This window comes from Aulonocara stuartgranti (genome assembly GCF_965226115.1).
Source record: "Aulonocara stuartgranti genome assembly, chromosome: 4".
NCBI classification, from domain to species: domain Eukaryota; kingdom Metazoa; phylum Chordata; class Actinopteri; order Cichliformes; family Cichlidae; genus Aulonocara; species Aulonocara stuartgranti.
The window spans coordinates 12,058,082-12,077,123 of record NC_138942.1 but is presented as its reverse complement, the minus strand read 5'-3'; the positions used below and the strand labels follow the sequence as shown (position 1 = coordinate 12,077,123).

Here is a 19,042-nt window from a genome sequence, read left to right as displayed (position 1 = left end):
GTTTTCTATGTGTGTGTGTGTGCCGTAATGACCAAAGCGATTTAAAGCATGAGGAGAACCAACACTGAATATTAATCATAAATAAGAAGTGACGGAATGGAAGAGAATTTACAGTCTACTCTCTTTCGGCTTCAAGAAGACGAAATCAAATGAAAAGCCTTTTGAAAATGCAATTAAACTATTGCCCTGATTTAATTAGGCTGCCTGTAGATACCAGTGGATTTAATTAAGGATTTCACTGAATCTCTCCTCCATTCTTGATTTGACCGTGATCCTGTCAAAGTGGACATTTTAACCTGCAGACTTTGTCCGCAGGTTAAAATGCTATTCATGAGCCTTTTCACTTCTCCATTTAAAGAACCGCTTTGCCCCCCTCAGGTATACTACAGTCCAGCTCTTGGCTTCAATTCCATCCTCCTACTTCCATCAAGCACTGGAGGGGGAGGAGAGAGGGGGACAGCAAAGAGTGGAAAGAAGGATGAGGTCTGGGCAGTTCATACCCACATTGAGTCAAACAGGTCCAAACATTTCCAGGCATGCATCACGGGATCCTAGGGGACCACTGTGATTAAGATCTGAATAAGAGGAAGGGGTTGTGGTTGCAGTCAATCTCTTACAGGTCTCTGGGCCTCTCATTACTCATTGATTGGTCAGCTGGAGCAGCAGCACCATTCTGCAAAGTGTGCCATATAATTACACAAGAAGAAAAAAAAATAATACTTTCAACAAACAAAAAATCATACACATACTTATACACCCACAGGCGACACCTGGACTCCGGAGACTTACTGAGGGCAGAGAGGAAAAAATACAGTAAAGTGTTTGAACGAATTCTGTCTCGGTAGGAACAATGTACTCATCTGTCACAGTAGGTACCATTATAATGCCTCTCCTTGGAGCCTCTTGTGTTTGCTTTTTATGTATAGTATTTTGCTATGTCTCTTGTTGTTTCTTCTTGGTTTTGATGATGAAGACACTGTGTTGTAAAGATGTTTTTTGAGATTGTCACAGCCAACTGGTAGATTATAATTAAGGGACCCTGTGCTCCTGTTTTGTGTCTCTGAAAAACATTAATTAATTTCTTATTAGAAGATAATCAAGGATAAACCAGGTGTTTATCTTAAATTGAGCACTGATGGGGATAGATCTAACACTTTAATTATTACATAATTAATACAGTTAACATTAGACCTTTGGTGTGTCTTTGCTCTGTTTTATTTAAAATGAAGCAAACACATCACAGTTTAATCGTTACATTAAAAGCGATTATGAGAACAGAGGTAGTAATGCCTACAGCGTTTTTCAGAGTTGGATGATTTACATGGGATTTCATTTTAAAGTTTTAGAAACATTCGGTGGATTCTATCGCATTGCAGATCATGAGCATTTTTTGCTAAGGTGAGACATATTCATTATTAATGACTGGATTGCACAGCTATAATACATCACCCGCACCCTTAAAATGGCTAATCATAGGCCATAAGTAAACACGACAAATGAACCAACCAACCTATTGCTTCATACTAATTACCTCAGTATGTCATATGCTAATTACCTTTATTAGCATCCAGATGATTAATTTTAATATATAAAACTGGCAAATCTATGACTTGGCATCATGATCTGACTTAATATAATCAGGATACACTATATTCTAAGTATTAGAATTTGTCTTCAGCAGCCTCTGTGGATACAGACATTTAGGCAATTCAATTAAGATGGGGTCACAACAGAGAGAGCTCTCCTGAGTAGTTCCTGAAAGTGCAACCAGACAGTCCCAGGCAGAAATCTCTAAGAGCACACAACCTGCGGAGGCAGAGGTCAGCCATGTTAACGGGATCCTTGGAGAGCAGAACAGATCTATACCCCACAAGCAAGCTGTGAGACCCCAGCTGAGACTGGACCTGAGTGTATCACAGCAGGCACCACAGGAGCGTACAAAACTACAGAGGTCAAGTGGTTTGACAAATTATTCTCGGCATATTTTCCGCAATAGAAGATGTTATCGAGTATATGTGTTGATGTGATTTTTATATTTGGAGGTGAGGAACCGCAGAGTCCAACAACAAGAAGGTGCACAGTGGGCACACACATGAATCTTGCACTGTGGCAATTCATTTTGAGATCATGTTTAATTTGGTCAGGGATGTTGATTGTTATTATTATGTTGATCTTTTGTATTTTGCTGGACTAGGAAAAGCATTTATCAGGAACATATCTTAAAATCAATCATTTGTCTAAGCATGATCATAACCATTAGAAACCATTTATCTAGAAAGATTTTAATAAAATAAATCACACTGGAAGTATTTTTTTCCTGTATTCATATTTATATTCACAGTTGCTCCTCTAGCGTCGGATGAACTACTGTTATACAAATGTTTGAGGTCATTCAGGTTAGCAAGCTGGCATTCATCATGAAAACATTTAGCAGCTAAGACAGACTCTTTCTGAACAACATCACAGCAATAAATAAAACACTTGCCAGGGTCCAGTCATGCAGATTTTAATTCCATACTTTAGTATGTGCACCAACACACTGTAAATAGAAATACTGAAATAAGAAGAAAATGGAAAGAAACACCAAAAAACTGCAGGACACTGGAGCCGAACTATGTAGAGGATCACAAAATTTGGTCCAGAGCGTGGCGTTTGGTTCACTATACGATTTTAATATATATTATTAAGGTGGTTTATCTCTATTTTGCAAACTACCAAAATGACCAATATAGTTAAATATAAACCATTTTTATATGTACAGTGCCTCTAGAAAGAAGGTGTCCAATTCACCTTGCAAAGCCAAATTTAAGGGAGAGATTGGTGCAGTAATGTTAGGCCATTCTGGACTTCAGGGCTAAAGCTCAGCACCAAGTGAATAACGGCAAATTAGGCAGTAGATTGCAGAATCAGGATGGCTCTGAGGGCCCCTGGTCCTCTGCTCAGCTTCAATTCCCTGACGGAGTCTCAGCTCTGAACACCAGCACTCTAATTAAACATTATGCAGATTCTTCTATATGCCATGCAGAGAGCTGGGCAGGACAACAGGGATACAAAAGAGTCCCAGTAATTACTATTTTCCAGCATGTAGTCACGAGAAAAAGATAATATGAAAGACCATGTGTGCCAGCCTATATAAAAAAAGACATAAGAAGATTTGGTACTACTTTACTTTAAATGCACACATGCTCCCCAATAGCTGGTTGCTTGATGACAGGCATATTAGTACTCCTTATAATTTGTTATAAAGAAGTAATGGTTTTTTCAGCATAGTAATTTTCTACAGCTAAGAAAAGGAAGTTGTCCTGCAGTAATTATGATCTCAATATCCTTTGCCCAGTATGTACCTTCTAAGGAGGTAGTGCCATGTAACAGTCATATTAATGAAATATGTTGTACTTTCAGTATTGAGGTTTTGCTTATCACCTGTTCACTAGTAGTTTCAGACACATGTTTGTTAAGATAATTGAGATACAGATTCTTTTTACAAATATTTGGTGCCTTTTCATACCTGTACCTGTACTCTCAGTAGCACCATAGTTTTTTCAAGGTTTAACCCATCCTTCAAAAACGATTCTATCAGTTGCAGTAGAAGTATTGTCCCGAAATTGATTTGTTAAATGTGAAAAGACAAGTACAGAATAGCGCACCTGTGTGGAACATTAAATGTCAAAAATGAGTGAGGTAGCGATGAGATCTCTAGAGACAATATTCTTAACAGGAAAGATTAATTTACAGTTACTTGAATGACATTACCAGTCATTTTGAGTTTTGTTAAATAAAACCATAGTTTTTATTGTGTCTTAGTAGGGGAGAATGACTCCAACCTTGTATGGCTTATGAGAGCAAAGCATGTTAAGATGACTATCCATCTACAGCAATTTGCTCCTTAATGAGTTACTGAGTGAAAAACTAGTTATCAAACATGGCCATGCAGGACAAGGCATTTATAAGTAATAAGGTGATACATAGTTAAAATTACTGGCAGCTGGCAGTAGTTTCCCTCAGCCTCCTTGTAAAAGCACCTATGGTATAAATGTGAAAATTCTAGGGGATTTTTAGAAAAGTTGGCCACTGAAATTTGAACTCCTTCAAGATTTTTCATTTGAATTTCAAAATCCTGTGTCGCACCATTCTCAAGTTATCACACTTACAAACCTGGGTGTACCCTATCAGCCTATTCACAGGTGAAAAGCAACTACTAATTTACGAATCTGAGAACCTTAATTTTAAAAAAGTGTTGCCAGTTAAGTCAAGCTACTTGTAGCAGCTGTGTGGATAAATATATGCCAATAATACACTGTTGTCGTCTGCTGTAAATGTGGTGTAACTTGGAACCCTAGAGATTGACAGACTGGAGCTTTTTAGTATGTTTAATATTGTCATGGTACTGGGCTGTTGACCCACTCTTCTGTGTTTTGGACCATTTGAATCTTGTCAGATTCATTTTTATATTTTGAGAAGTGAACCTATTTTCTGGATTTTATTATGTTGGCTCTTCTTGTTTAGTCTGTGTGTTAGAAATGGTAGCGTTTGATAAAATTTACTTATTATGTAAACCCGTCTGGCACTCTGTAGGCTTGGATAGCTTTTAAAATAAATTATCATTTCAAAAATGCATTTTGTATGTCCTCAGTTCACCTTTGTCTAATATTAAATTTTGTTTTTATTATCTGAAACATTCTTTTTTCACAAATATGCAAAACAATTAAGAAATCAGAAAGGGGGCATATGGTTTTTCACAGCACTGTACCTCTTCAAAAGTTGTTTGTCCTTTTAACTGTAAATATAGCTACAAGTTGCTGCAGAAACCTTTATATCGGTTGTTTCAGATGGGAGGAAAAATAGTTTCATGATCACCTCTACAGAAGGGTTACTTTCCACCTTTGCAGTTAGGGTAAGATACACCTGGGACCAGGTAAGGTAATTTTGTCATCAGAGGCTGATCTTAAAACTCCATGTGGACGTGTGCCCTCCAATTTGTGGTGACTCTGTAGACTTGTCTTTGAAGACACTAGACTACACTGTAACAACTACACATTCATCCTGCAGGCAGACACCAAGCTGACTTGAAAAACTATAAAATAAGAAAAACTTCCCAGCCGTGGTGGCCACAGCTGTCCATGCCCACAAGAGAATATAATCCCAGCCTTAGTTGGAAGACTTGTTTGAGTGAATGTCACCCACAGTCAAGACTTCTGAAAATCAGTTATCCCGTGAATCTTACTTAGCATAGAAGATACTCAATATGGAAGACTCAAAATCCTGCTGTGTCACCATGACTGTGTATTCTTTTTTTTTTCTTCTGTGGCCATAGGAGTGTAAAAGTAGCTGCTTTTCCAGGGTTTACGGTGTCCGTTAATCCCCTGCCTGTGTGGTTATGGAGGTAAAACACATTTCCGTGCTCTTACTCTGTAGCAGGCAGCACTGGTGTGTGGCTTAAGCTCCGAGCAACAGGAAAGGGAAGATTCAGACATTTTTTTCCTTGGTAGAGACTTTTTTCCAGTGTCGTGCTGTTGGACGCGTGTATTTTGGGGATTAGTGGCTTAATCGACCTTGTAATGGGGAGATCAGAGTGCCATGCAGGCATGAAGAGAAGTGCGCACACACATGGTGATACACACGTATACTGTATTCTCTCATGCACACAGTCATATTTAGGCAAACACACTTAAGCACACAGATCTGTGAATCCTTACTTTATTAAAAAAAATACACACCCCCATCATCACAAGCTCTCCTTTATTTCATAGGCTACTGCACCAACTGAAACCAAGTACAACATTTTCCTTTTACAGAGGAATATGTGCCTCATACACACACACACATACACACAAACACACACACTAATAACCTCATACTTCTCCCCAGCAGCCAGAAAATGTACACTCACAACACATTGTATAGCAGAGTACATTGGACACCTTATCACTGCTTCCACCCACTGCTCCCTCTGTAATATGCTGTGGCTGTGCGGGTACATTGCACTGCATACCGAGGGCTCTCCGGGGGTCAGTGTATTGTCTCAGTGAACAATGAGCACTCTGGCTAATGCTTCCATGGACTTGAGAGGTCAGCCATGTGAGTCACCTAGTGTTACTATGAATTTCCTACAGCACATGTCCATCTTTTGCTCTATCTTTACCTGAGGGTTTGTGTGCCCCCTCAGCTGGGGTCACTCCGCTTTCCTACTGGTGTGGTGGTTAGAGTTAGGGGACTGGAGAGTCGGAGGGATGGAAGTAGTGTTATCTCGTATCAGCGGCAGTCGTGGAATCCAGTGCAGTGCAGCTGATAAGATGAACAAACAGTTGGGATCATTAGAGCGAAGACATTGTGTAATCACTGCTCTAATCTCTCTCTAATCCCAACATCTCCAACCAGCCAGAGGCTCCAAAGCACACGGGCCCATGCACCAGTCCAAAAGCCAGGCCTAAACACACAAATACTTTGTACACAAACACACACACAACTCATACACAAGTGCTGCCACTCAGGCAACGTGAACTCTCACACAGAAGAAATATATGCAAACAGCCAGGCACCAATAGCACACACACACACACACACACACACACACACACACACACACACACACACACACATACACACACACACACACACACACACAATTCCATTTTTTGTTTCTAAACTAATAACAGGCTGTGCGCACATGGCCAACCCAGAGGAAAAAATCAATACTCTCTCAGACAAAATCAAGATTTCTTTTATCCTTCTATTTTTTTTCTCTTTTGCTTTCTCCCATTGCTTTGTTTCCCCACTCTCTCCCTCTCCCTTTTCTCAATCGACATCAGCAGCTTTTTGATCTTAGTGGAAGTCCTAGGAGCACAAGGCACAAAATACTCCACTGGAAGATGTTCGGTGGTACTCACCCTGTAAAGGCTGATCAATTCAAATAATAAGAGATTTTCCCAGGGTACTTATCTCACTTCTATGACCCACACTTCTGTCCTTGCCAGGTTCAATCCTAGTTCAGCTATGTAAAACAAGGCTGATCCTTGCAACAGCAAGTCAAGCCTCCCAATTTCCAGCCCCTACAAAGGTGACTCGCAGGTCAGCTACAGCTCTCTCGTTGCCTCTGGACAAAGAATCCAACAAGAAATGATGATGAAAAAAAAGAAAAAGAAATGATGAGCTGGGACTAAGGCGGTAAAGTACCTGCTACTGTGCACAAACACAGGCAAAAAACAATAGAGGGCAATTGAAAAAGTGGGGGGAAGAGGTTGAAAGGAAGAAACAAGGAGCGATGTAGAATCCATGGCCTCTGATCCATCCATCTATATTTATATCCATTTTATATTGGCATCTTTTTCATCTCAGGAAGAGCAACTGGAATATCTCTGTTAAGAGACTACTGAGATAGTTTTGTTTTCAACTGGCAGGAAAAGAGTTGGGATACACTAAGCCTGGGAAGTGAGAAAGACATGGAGAGGCACATAATTTTCTTTTTCTTTTTCTAAAGCTTTGGCACCATCACATTGCCTCAGTCATGCCAATAAAGTCTGTTTGAAATTAACTGAATTGACACAGGCAACCAGTGAGACAAAGAAAAGGAAGCAACAAAAGAGTGTCAGAAAGGTGTCAGAACATGGAAAGGGAAATTCATTACAAGTCAGTTTTTTTATAATATATATTTTCCTCATTTTGTCTCTGCTGTTTGTTTTATTTATTTGAAGTTAGTGGCTTAATGAGATCCCAGTGGTACTACAATAGCTAAGAATAAAGCAAATAGAGAGAGCGAAATGGGAGACAATTTCAGGAAAAGAGGAAGAGAAGGATGCAGGAAAGCAAAGAAACATAGAAAAAGAAGAAAAGTTACGGATCAATATATCACAGGAGGTGTAGCATTGAGGATGCACTGGCTCACTGTCTTATGCCTCTTCAGTACAGCTCAACAGTTGCCTTTTGTATTTGTTCTGCGTTCAGTCTGACAGATATACATCCAAACTCCAGGCAGAAGACAAGCGCGTGTTGAGCCAGGCCACTGTGAGCTCAAATGAGATGAAGCCTAATGCAGATTGCATACCTCAACACTGGCGGCGAGAGATTGGCTGCAATGGTACGGCAGCCAGCCAACTCTCTGTGCCGAGCAAAGGAATGAAAAACAGATGCCACATAAAATGCCCTGGCATGAGGGCCGTATATTGATTCATTTGCTGTATTTTCTCTCTTTAAACAATGCTGTTTTATTACTTAGCTAAATATGCTGTATGGTTGAATGAGCACACTTTGGAGTGACAGCATGTGTGTATGTGTGCATTTATGCTATGATCTGTATCTAAGCTTCTTTGCGCACAAGCAATAGACCCATTCACTTTTTTTTCTGTAGAGTATATATTGACAAAGTTTTAAAACCAGTAATGTATAAAGTTTTATGCCTCTATTATCAAACTGCACACAGCTCCTTTTTTAAGATCTGCAGGTAGATATTTCCTAGTGTAATCTTATAATAGTGATAATGCTTTTCTGCTACTTGGCAACCTCTTGTTATCTGAAGTACAGGAAACAGGTGACATGCCCTCCAGAGAAATAAAATCAACACTCTCCTGAGCACTAAGTCAGAGTTGGAGTGACTCATCACACAATATGCTCTGTCAGTACTTTTTTTTTTTTTTTTTTTTTTACTTTTAACACTAATACATACCCATTTTATCCCCAAGTTATTTTCTGGAACTCCTTGACTTTTTTGCTCTTTGTTGGGATCTTGATTGCCTTTCTTTTTTCGGGCATCCTCAATAACTTCCTCCCATTAGCTGTTTGCTGATGTCGCCTTCTATCATCAAGTGATTCTAGTCACAAACTCCAGTCCATCCAAACTGGAGGTTTGTGTTCCCTTCATAGCTGTGGTCAGAAATTGAGATACACTAATCACGGACATGAATGTCATAGTAATTTCAGATTTAATTATTTATTTGAACTGTTCTTGTTCCAGGGTGGAATATAGAAAGTAACCATTAACAATATATATTAAATACATGACAGACTGTAGAGCAAACAAGAATTGGGTGCACAATTTTGAATTTATTTTTGATATTTTTTAATTCACACAGGGTCAAAAATATATGCATAAGGGCTAAAATATTTACATATAATAACTACTTTACTTTAATTGGTGCTGAAAGTTCTAGAATGTCTTTTAAGTAAGAACAAGGCCTATTAACATCCTGCTAGTTATTATGATTGAACTGCTCACTTCTCTAGCCAGTATTGAAAGGAAATATTTGGCAAAGCTCCTTAGCTTGACTAATGATCAAAACAATTGCAAAGTCCAAGCTCTAAGAGGTAGAATTGGAGATTAACACAAAAACAGGAAGGTTTCTTGGAGCCACTTCTAAACAAATGCAGATTCCAAGATCATCCTTTCAAACAACTCAACCAAACTACAAGTTTTTCAGATGTGTCACACCAACTGTTATCCCCAGATGAGAAGAAATGGGCTAGGATGTTCAGGAACAACCCAAGAATACCAAGGCTCAAGTTTGTCAAGAACTGGAAACTGCAGGAACACCAATGTTACTGTCCACAGTGAACCAGGTTTTATATAACCATGAAATGTGTGGACGCCAACCAAGAAAGTGTCTTGGAGCCCCTGCTCCAAAATCAATCCCTTCAAGATTGAGGAGAATTTGTAGCCCCCCACATGGACAAGCCAAATGCCTTCCAGAGAAATGTTTTAGCTATTTGGTCACAATGACAAGAGGTATGTTTGGAAGACTAAAGGCGAGACTTTCAAACCTAAAAACACTGCACAGTGGTCCCTCGCTATAACACGGTTCACCTTTCACGGCCCCGCTTTTTCGCAGATTTTTTTGTGCGGTTTGTCATGGGTTTTTGTTTGTTTGTTTGTTTCATTTTTTACAGCACATTGTGTTCTGCGTCGTGATTGGCTGTAGACTATTGTCAATCAATCTCATGCAGTGTCTCCTGTACAGTACAGAATGCGTCCAGCTCCTCAAATGTAGTCCCCGTCAAGTTTTCTCCCCAACAAACACAACACTGTTGACAAAACGTTTTGCACAATCAAAGGCAACCGTGGGTGCTTTTGGTTTCATTCTATAATACTGGATTCATTTTTCTATGAAGGTTTGAACTTTGAGAGAGTTTAAACAAGAGAGAAAAGTGTGAAAAAAGTGTTCATGCCTGTCTGAGAAAAGTGTATAAAGTGTATAGTGAGGGGTTTTGCAGCCTTCAAACATCTATAATAATTGTAAAAAAAAAAAAAAAAAAAAAGAAAAGTTGGCTACTTGGCAGATTTCACGTATCGCGGGTTATTTTTAGAACGGAACTACCGCGATAAACGAGGGACCACTGGAAGCACGGTCAAGCATTGTGGTGGTAGCGTCATGCTCTGGGGCTGTGGAATAAAGAAGGAGGAGGACTACCTCCAAATTCTTCAACTTCATCTCAAATCAACAGCTAAATGGTTGAAATTTGGACACAACTGGGTGTTCTGACAGGGCAATTTTTAAAATCAGTTTTGGAATAGATAAAGCAGGCTAACATTAAGCTTCTGGAATGTTCTCCTAAAGCACTGACCTCAATGATATTAAAAATTTGTGGACTGTCCTTAAAAAGCAGGTCCGTGCCAGTAAAACAAGCATGTTAAATTAGTTCTACCAATGCTGCCAAGAAGAGTGGTCAAATATCCATGCATAATTTTGCCAGGAGCTTTGTGATGGCTACCAAAAGCATTGGGTTGAAGAGCAACTTGCTAAGAGATCTCTAACCAAATAGTAGTGGGGATATGTGTATGTAGATATTTGAGCCTTTATGTATACATGTTATTAAGTTAAGTTATTAAAGATGTATGCTGTAGAGTAATTTCACCCTGGAAAAAGAACATTCAAAGAAATCATTAAAAGCCTAAAATTACGATGACATTCATGCCCACGACGAGTGCATGTAAACTTTGGACCACAACTGTATCATCTCTGTGGTTCATGGCTGTTTTATTTTGTCAAGCTATTGTGTTTCCATTGAATATAGCTTGATGCCCTCTATCCTTGTTTAACTCCCTGTTATGGGTGGAAGTGGTAGAGGGCCTTTTTCTGTTTTTTGGCAAAGTACAAAGGGGCGGAAAGGGGTAATGAAAAGGTATGTGTGACGAATTGAGGCAAAGGGCAAGGAGGCAAGCTGTGTGTCGATGAAGAGAGGAGAGGAGATGAGGGCACAGCAGAGGAGGGAAAGTCTGTGAAAAAATGCAGAGTTGAAGGGTTTGGAAGAGCAGAATCAGCACTTATGCAAACACTCTGAGGAACTAGCCACACACACACACACGCACACATACATAAACACACACACACCTGTGCACAGCCATCCAGTGAGTTTTGCTGTAGTACTGTTACCTTCCATATCAGGATGTCATACTGGGCAGAGTTGGCTCTTGGAACAGCGACTCCCTGTTGCGCTATGAGGCTATTACATGGTCTAACAGAGCTCGACTAATAACATGGACCGGATCAGCCACTTCCCACTTCCTCCTCAGATCATCACGTATCACAAGAGTTGGGGCATTTTACCACCCACTCATGCCAAAGACATTTCCCAACCCTAATCCTACACTCAGACACACACAAAACTACCAGTCTTCTTTTTCTCCGGCAAAGCTCCCAACCTTCCATATGACGCATCATATAAAACATTAATCAGTTGTTGCCATCGGTCAGTTGGCGACCATCCACTGTCAGTGTTTTATAGTGCTTTGTTTGCCTGTTTGTTGCTGTTAATCTGTTTGAATAGCTGTGGGGGGCTTTCCAAAAGCACTTCCCGCTAAATTTACTGTCTTGGTGGCTGAGCACACATCTGTCTTTTCCTCAAACAGAATTCACACCCAATGCACAGTCCAAATCCTTCGTGCATAAACACCTTCAAACCCCAATCCCCAAGTCGTTGTTTAGTAATTGTGTGAGCATGCATGTCTGTGTGACAAGGAGATGTGAGATGTTTGCTACCATCAGCGTGAATTGTGTTTGCCACTGAATGGGCGATTTCCTTTTTTCAGTTGGTGCTTTTCTACTGTGCTGCTGATTGAATCAATTCTATTGACTGACCTATAGCGATAAAGAGAGATGACACGTAAAAATCATTGTATTAAACAGCAAGGTCTTATCGACTCTTATAATGCCGCAATTGTACCAAGTTGAAATGTCTCCCTGATTAGGTTTTAGATCATGTATCGCTACCATTGGTTTTCAACTGGATATTTAAAAGGTTTGCTTCAGTGCTTCCTGTGGTACAAAATGAACCTACAGCAACAGAGGTGTGCTACAAACACAGTTCTGGTCTTCTTCTAAAGTCAGATAGAGGCAGTGGCATGGCAGTTGTCGCCAAGATAAACATATGATGCAGTATTACTGTTTAATCGGTATGCAACCGTTTTCCATGTGTATACATTAGTGCCAGACTATGCACTTGGCTTCAGGTGACACAGAATTGCATAATAAGACAGTTGAAGCTTACGACAGTCTGTGTGTCTATATACAAAAAGGGGTCCTTTGGGAGATTGTAATGGAATACCATTAGGAGTCACAAGCACCAGACTGTATGGCTTTATTGCAAACAGTGGAGCACTAACTGCCAAACGTGTTTACACCGGAATTGAGCATTTCACACAAGACACCCCCTCGCCCCCCTCGCCCCCGGCACAATGTCGGTCAGTCTGCCTCTCTGTATGTCTTTCTCTCTTGCCATGTCTTCCATACCAAGATGTCCATGCATGCACATACTCCTGTCAAGCCCCTCCCTAGCCTCACTCCTCCATTTTTTCCCTCCATCAATTCGGTGACACCCAGCAGTGGGCCGTGACATTACAGAAAAACAGAGCAAAGGAAGAAGGGCGGGAATGGGGAGGGGAGGAGAAGGTGGGTCGAATTAAATAGAAGTAGGAACATTGGAGAAAAAGGAATGGAGATTGTGAAAAGCAAAAGGGAAAGATTTAAAGACAGGGTTAGGGGGTGGGAGGCTGTAAAAAGATTGAGAGGGACCAAGTGGCTGAGTGAGTGAAAAGTAAGTGAGGGACATGTGAGTGATTTCCTCAATGTCATGAGGCAACATGGGGGCGGCTGCAGCCTCGGGTGAAGGAGCGGTGAAGCAAACTTGATGGCCTACACATCTGAGGAGAGGAAGTGGTCCCCTTGAAAGAAAGAGCTCAATAATTCAAATGGATGTGGAAAAAGAAAGAGAAGGGGGTGACAGAATGCAAACTGCTGGTTGAAAAGTGTTTAGAATATACTGTATATAGTGTGCTGAGGGCCAGCAGGTGAGAGTTGATTACCCACGAGTTAGAAATTATCAACACCACCAGAGCTTTTCATGTGCACATGGATGTCAGACATGCTAAAAAACACCTTTGGGTTGTCCTGATGCAAGTTTTTCAGAAGCAGAATTTCTGGCACTGTAACAGTGCTATGAAATCTATCGGGCTTTGTTCCCAGGTAAGCTCTTTGTGCAGGACATCACTTTGGAACAATTCATTCACACTGGCAGCGATGCAGTATGGCCACAATCAGAGCTGCCACCAGCCTGCAGTGCAGACACAACCAGAGGAATTATACTCTTACAAAAACTGTGGGGAGTCCATTCAGAGCCGCAATGCTCAGAGCACATCTCCATTCTGTACAGCAAACGGTGTGTCATTTGTCTTAGCCAGCACAGTGCTCAGAATTAAAGTGAAGAAAATTTGCTGCAGCTATAGCGTAGTGAACTTCCATTTGGTTTGTGAGAGGTTAAGACACCCGGCACTTACATAGCATGTAATGAAGGTGACACAGTTAGAAAAAGGAATGAAGGAGCATTAATTTAGAGATTTTGCTCTTAGCTAAATTAATGTTGAGCAGGATGAGAATTAAAAAGGGGTCACAGTGGGTGAGGCTGTGACAAGAGGACACAGATTAGAGTTGTTCATAATGCAGTAGGTTTAAATTTATTTCTGCAGGCCAAATTCTATTCTCACAATGTTGAAAAGTTTAAGAAATCTGGAATTGTTCCTAAGTTGGATGATAATAGCCAAGCTAATTAGAAGCTGGCTTCAATTAAGTATTAAGCAACAAGATAATCTCAGTCATTTCTCCAACCTCTAATTTGAGTGCAGATATTCATTTATGTGAAAAATGGTATTCATTTTCCCACATACATAAATATTCATCTCAGACTCACTGAAATGGTGCTTTTCAGCTTGATAGTTTTCCTGACATTAAAGTTGGTGCCTGATGTGGCTGCAGTGCATCCTGCTGGTTGAGAATAAGCACAACAAGCCTCACACCCTCCGTACCATATGTGGTCGCTTGACCAACTTCTGCTTTATCTACAGTTTTTCATTTACAGCAGGAGCTCTCTACAAACTCAGCCCTGATTGAAGCCAAACTGGAATGCACAGCCTGATTTTGAGCAGCACTGATAAAACTCTGAAGCTCTTTTACCATTTCCCATCTCACACACTGAATACAATCCATTATTTGTAGAGTTTACAGCCAAAACACATCAGCTTAAGTACCACTGCACCTTTTCTTTGCATAAAACACTGACAAGACTAAAAAATGTGCTATTGCTGTTACTGAGACAACTCCAAAAACAATTCTTCTAACAACTTTTGATGTCTAAAAAAATGTTTTCGATCAATTGTACAAAAAGAGATATATGCAGTGTTTGCAGAGCATTTGGGGACAATAAAGAGAAATGTACAAAGCACAAGAACATCAACAAATCTTTATTTCTCAGATGTGACTTCAAAGGAATTTTAAAATGCTTACACATACAGCTTCCAAACTGAGGTCTGGGAATTGAGACTGCCACTAGTGTACCTGCAGTAATGTCTGCAAGCACTAATAGCCAAACCTTTGCTATACATTTTGATAATATGTCACGTTTTGTATTATAGCAGATAAGAAAAAGAGATCCACACATAACTTTAAAAGCCTAATGTCTTTTTGCTCGCAGTGATAAAAATAAATAACCTTATATATGGGTTATACATCGTCGGTATTAAGTTCTGGGCAATTCCAGTATTTTTATTTAGAGCTTCCATCTTAAGAGTGTTTCTAGTGTATTTTTTTTTCCTTTTGTTTTTACAGCATAAACAGAATTTTTTAGTCAGAGCATTCTGGGGGAGCCAAACATTTTTTGCTCTCATGCCTCTTAAAATACCTGTGAGTGCAAATCTGACATTTCTCTTCACACTTGCACAGATGGATACGATGGCACGAAGTTATGAACTTGACTGAAGATAGAGAAATGCAATTACCCTGAGATTATGAAATTATTGCATTGTCCCTTAAGCAGTCCTGCAGCTTTTTGTTTATTCATTCTCATCAAAAAGTGAAAATGCATCACATTCGTATTGTTAACGCTTGCAATCAAATGATGGCATCAAATTCAAATGTGTTTCATGCAATATGAAGTACATCCATCTATGATTATTAACTTAGTGATGGTGAATTGGTCTTGCTGGATGCGCTTTAAAACAAATGGGGTTTCTTAGACTTGGTGCTGACAGCAGTAAATGCTTAAATCAACATTAGCCAAAGACATCAGTGCTCTGAAGTGAGCAACTGCTGAGCTGTTAGTGATGCAGCCTGGCTTTAAATACAGCACTTACTTAGATCCCCATAATAATATAATAATCACCTTAATGTGATTAAGTTTCAATGATTCACACACAGAATCTTGCAACTCGAAACAATAATTTCTTTAAAGGCTTTGCCCTCTGTCGAAAACCACAACTCCACACACACAGCAGTTCTTCAGTTGGCTCTGTAATAACATAAATATCCTTATTATTAACCATTAAAAAGCTTAAAATTACCAGCTCTCAACCATTGTGGATAAAATGGGCCTCATAATGCATGAATTTGTCCCAGCTAAGCTGGCTAATAGCCTCTTACACTTATACTTCAGTAAACAGTATATTTATTAAATTTTCTTAAAAATATAAAGCAATACTGTAAACTGTGCATAACAAACAACTCTGGGGAAGAAAAAAGTTTTGAGTGTTAATGAGGGTATAATTATGTATGAGTAGACTGCCATTATATTGTATTAATCATATAGTCAAACATAACATACAATTTGCATACTAAATGCATTGAGACTGAGGTAGGGGAGAAAAGGTAAAGAATTTTGGGAAAAAAAATCCTTGTCCCTTACGTACTGTGTTACGAAATTTACGATCATCAAATTTATAATCCATCCATCCATCCATCCATTCGCTTATCCTTTTCAGGGTCGCGGGGGGTGCTGGAGCCTATCCCAGCTGTCATAGGGCGAGAGGCAGGGTACACCCTGGACAGGTCGCCAGTCTGTCGCAGGGCTAACACATAGGGACAGACAACCATTCACACTCAGATTCACTCGCACATTCACACCTAGTGGCAATTTGAATTATCCAATTAACCTATCCCCACAAGCTGCATGTCTTTGGACGGTGGGAGGAAGCCAGAGTACCCGGAGAGAACCCACGCAAACACGGGAAGAACATGCAAACTCCACACAGAAAGACCCCGGCCTGATGGTGGAATTGAACTCAGGACCTTCTTGCTGTGCGGCAACAGTGCTAACCACCGTGCCACCGTGCTGCCAAATTTATAATCAACTGTGTATATTAACAAAAGATAAAATAAAAATAAATACAACTGAAGAATTAGTTGATAACTAAAAATGAAGACAACACTGACATATTCTTCCGAGTAAGTGTTGTTCTCATCCTCGGTATTAAGTATAAACCTGTAGTTAGCTGTCTAGTTTTACCAAAAGAATGAATACACTATGGTAAGACTTTCCACACTATCGATAAGTAGTTCCTACATGTCTTCACCTCTATCCAAGCACAGGTGTTTCACTAGAGCCCTAGGTAAACAAGAGTACAGAAAAACCTTTCTCTTTTTACCTACAGAAAGTCTGCGCACCTCAGAGACAGAACATGACCTCTGAGGCCTATGCAGCATGCCTATAATATGAAGTATTTCTCATGGATGAGGTTCACAAAGCTCTAAAGAGGTTGAAGCTCCAGCAACACTTGTAGTATGAAGAACAACTTTTTATGCTTGGCAGACACTTTTCAGCCTGTAGCTTTCACCGGGGTACAGGTGCTTTTGCTTTAGCCTTAACACTGTCAGACATTTGCTCTTCTCTATGCACTTCGAAAGAAGGCGAAGTTGAATCAGAAACCTTGACACTGAACTTTGCAGAGGCCAGGTAGATTTTGCAGCTAGGTGTTTGCACATCTAAATAAAGAACAGACTGTTGTTGGGTGATCAGTCCTGTACTCTCTTTAGTACCCAATTTGCAAATGATTCAGCAGACCTGACGGTTTTTGTGAGTGACAAAAGACAGCCTTCCTCGCCTGCCCTGATAATGACAGCACAGGGCAGAATAATATATGCACCCTGTCTCTAATTTCTGGTGGCACTGAACTGATTATTCAGGCCAGACTGCATTGTAAGATGATTCAAAATTCATCTACTATCCACTTCTGAGGCAGTGGTTCATGGGCCTTGGAGCAAATTAGAGGAGTCCAGTTCAGTCTGTCAGTGGGGAATTAAAAGGGCATCTGCCACTCTCGGCAGCTCTCTATTAGCAGTAAATGACAGTGTTCAATGGTGAATCTTGACATGCAGGAATTCAAGTGAAGAAGACAGCTTAAAAAGTCAAAGACCCTTTTCTAAGATGTATGTAGGTTGTAGAGGTTGTAAAAAGTTACTTCTGTCCTCAAATAAAATCAAAAGATAGTTCAGCTAGAACGTCCTTAAACCCACGTTACAGTGTAAATTTTTAATGTGGAGGTGAAGTCTAGCTCTTGTCAGTGCTCACTATACACTCGCTTAAAAACAGGAATATGCATTAAAGCAACAAAGAAGAAGAAGAAGAAGAAGAAGAAGAAAAGATGCTGCGCAATTAAATGGAATTACATGCTTGGTTACTTGCAACGCAGTGGTTGTTGATGTTCTACTTATTAGGGTTATAACAATGTTTATGTACTCACCACTCTCTGGCGCATTCTTAAACTTGTGCATCACGAAATTCTCCATCTCCAAATTCGACCATCTAACTCTGCTCCTCAGACGTTATAAGTTACAAATGTGACAGAAATTGTAAAAAGACAGATCAAAAATACACGTAATCAGCACGTTGGAAGATTCACCATGGGTATTTTACTGTAACTGATACACCCAGCATGCACCTGTCGAGAGCCATCACATCATCGTGGGTGTGTTTGATGTGGTTAACGTGACAGTGGCTCACCAGGTGGTTCGCTCAATCAGGAACTCTGCCCTCTTGTGTCCGAAGACACAAAAACAACTCATTGATGAATGGCACGACAGAAAGTGAAATGCAGACAAACGCAAATTAAAAGACATTTAACCAAATGAACCATTCTGCATGTGAATGAGTGCATGGGTGAAGTAAATGGTGTATGCAGTTTTGTTTGGTGCAAAAACCCCAACCAAAGCACAACGAAAATCCAAAAAGCAACTGAGCTCCGAGGGCTTTCATAGAGCACTGGCACACTAGGCCCAAGTGTTGCCAGTGTCACTGATGGGAAACGATCCACACCAGTCCTCCAACGCCTGCAAATGAGACATGCCACACAAACGGGCAGAGAGGAAGGCTGGGTGGAGCGGATCATTCCACAAGAAAGACTCTCAAAAAACAAACAAACAAAAAAAAAAACATTACAGCAGCAAGAGTATATGTGATTCATTACCTTCAGTCCTGTTTGCTTTGTTGTTGATATTATAAAAATAAAGGACACGAAATTGCACAATTTCTCAAGATGATGTCAGAAATTGTGCTAAATTACTCCTGAAGATTTCTCCTGAAGGGATCGCACATCCACCCAGGAAAAGAAGAGCGGTAGACCATTTAACAGTTTAAATTGTTTGTTAGATGAATCATTTCCTGAATTTAACACTCAAAGAGTGCTACACCCTGTGCAAAATTAAGCGCTGTAAATATCTGAATATTATTAATATGCTTATCAGTGATCAGGGCCCCAGCCATGTGCTAATATTACTGTTGTGTGATAGATAATGTC

The 19,042-nt window shown here is 40.1% G+C and overlaps 1 protein-coding gene across 2 annotated transcripts in view; it reads right to left on the bottom strand.

The window, feature by feature from the left end:
* Positions 1-18,832, bottom strand: part of adgrl1a (adhesion G protein-coupled receptor L1a) — a 157,321-nt gene extending 138,489 nt beyond the window's left edge. The window contains exons 1-2 of one of the 2 annotated variants that reach the window (XM_082529570.1): positions 18,713-18,832; positions 17,990-18,057 (exon numbers count right to left, since the gene is read on the bottom strand). The gene's annotated coding sequence lies outside the window, so the exon portion shown is untranslated. Of the gene's footprint in view, positions 1-17,989 lie in introns of both variants that reach the window. The other variant, XM_082529569.1, reaches the window with a different exon arrangement.
* Between the last annotated feature and the right edge of the window lie 210 nt (positions 18,833-19,042).